The sequence below is a fragment of the Miniopterus natalensis genome, chromosome 8 (genome assembly GCF_054644295.1).
Source record: "Miniopterus natalensis isolate mMinNat1 chromosome 8, mMinNat1.hap1, whole genome shotgun sequence".
Taxonomy (NCBI): Eukaryota; Metazoa; Chordata; class Mammalia; order Chiroptera; family Miniopteridae; genus Miniopterus; species Miniopterus natalensis.
Genome location: NC_142088.1, coordinates 65,195,844 through 65,197,837, shown reverse-complemented (window position 1 = coordinate 65,197,837; position 1,994 = coordinate 65,195,844). Strand labels below are relative to the sequence as shown.

The 1,994-nt window shown below is 49.9% G+C and overlaps 1 pseudogene; it reads right to left on the bottom strand.

Annotated features, from left to right (window-relative positions):
• Positions 1–307: 307 nt before the first annotated feature.
• On the bottom strand, positions 308–1,748 carry LOC107526252 (large ribosomal subunit protein uL5 pseudogene; annotated as a pseudogene).
• Positions 1,749–1,994: the final 246 nt, after the last annotated feature.

Here is a 1,994-nt window from a genome sequence, read left to right as displayed (position 1 = left end):
GGGATTTACAAATTGGCACTTAGAATATATTCAATGTAATCCTACTATAACATTCTTATTGCCACCAAAAGTTGTAAGAAATGTATCCTGAGCCCATACAGTACCACACATTACATAGGTTACCATTGGTTAACTCAGTGTCACAGATGTGAATTAAAACACCAACACTGAAAGTACCCGCCCCATCACTCATCGATACCTCTCTTTCTATATCACTGATTCTGAATTGTCAAATTTCTTTTGGTTATTTTTTTTTTTCACATTCCACTGAAAATATTTTTTTGGCCTTTTGGATAGATACGAGAATTTATTTGCCAGAAAGGATGATCCCATCATACTTGTGCTGGAACCAGCGCATGGCCTCCTCTTTGCCGAGCCTGTGCTTGGCCCCAGTGCAGCCTGACCTACGTCTCTTGTCTGCGATGCTGAAGCCTGGCCTACCCCGCACCACATAGAAGACCAGGCCGTGGGTACCAATGTTCGGGTCGTATTTGATCCCCACATCGATGTGTTCCTAGATCCCAAAACCAAAGTTTCCAGTATCTGAGAAGTTATTCTTTCATAATTCGTACTCTCGCACCTTTAGACCTCTCTGCAAGATTGCTTCTGCCTTGGCCCCATGGACTGTGCAGTGAAAGGTAATCTTTTCATCTCTCCTGATGCCAAAGGATCTGCCGGTGCATCTGGCTTTGGAGAACACAGGGGTCTGGCCTGCGAGCTGCTCCAGGACCCTGGCTGCCGGGTCGGGCTGTCTCCACTCTCCCCCACACAGATGTTGAGGCAGAGCTTGCGGATGTGAAGTTCCACGTGGGGTCCCCTTTTCACCTTGATCCTGCACCGTAATGAGAAACAGGGAGAGGGCTCAGCCGTGTTTTTTTGGGAAGGAAAAAATACGGCAATCTGATATTTTGTCTACTGTATAAAGGTGTCACTAGGGGAAACGGGTTCTTGCAGCGTCATGGAGAAGCGTTTCAGGGACACTCAGGAAGGAGGATTTGAGTGACAGTGCCGAGATTTATTAGAGCACCGTGAGGCGCTTCCCTGGCGGGCCCGGCAGCAGACGCTGGCTGAGATTCCTGTCTGCCCCCGGTACACCGCAGCTGGCGTCCCCTCCACAGCCAGGTGGCTCAGCTCTGCCTGGCTACAGAAGTCTCACTTTGGGGTCAGAAAGATCAGGGTCCAGAGCTGTGATGCCTTTATCCCTGGCACGGGATCTGCAGTAGTCCCGCTCAGTCTCTGCTCCTGGCTGGCATCAAAATTCTTAGCTGTGTGACCTTGGGCAAATTACTTAACTTCTCTATGCCTCATTTCCATTCTGTACGTCCCTGTCTAGGCTTGACGTCTCCCGGGCCATGAGACTGCCACATGGAGACAGGCCTTTGTTAAGGTTGAATTATGTTTCCTTGGGTTTGGGAAGGGGCAGGCTTCCTTTCAAACTACCCAGGCTCTTTCCTGGCTTTTGCCAGGGCTGTGCTAGTGCCCTTCCCCTAATTCCTTTCCTGGATTTTCCGGGTCTCACGCCCTTTTCCTATCAGGTTTTTGCCCTGATTTCCCCAGGGTTGTCTCCTCCACCCTTGTGGTTGCCTTTGGCTCCTACTGTGCACGGCTCATAGGCTCATAGTTCTGCTCCGTCATCTGGCTTCCACTGTGCATGGCTTAGGAAAAGGATTCCCCGCACCATCTTCCCCGTCCTCCTTAGTTCTGCAGAATGGTGCGGTTGTTCGCTGGGTGATTGCAAAGCCTGACATTCCTTCCCACTCCGTCAGGATGTTACTCCTTTTGGCAGAATGATGCCAGCTATTCCCTGGAGTGACTGTGAAACTGCCCCTTCCTAGCTAATCAGGCTTAATCAGGTGTTTGCTCCCTTCCTTTTGTTAATAACTAGCTGCCTACTATAACAAAGGCATTCTGAGCAAAGGCTCAAAGTGGGGCATGGATTGCAGGAGGCGTGCGCAGGCCAGCATCTTTGCCATAGAGTTAACTTACTGTACAGT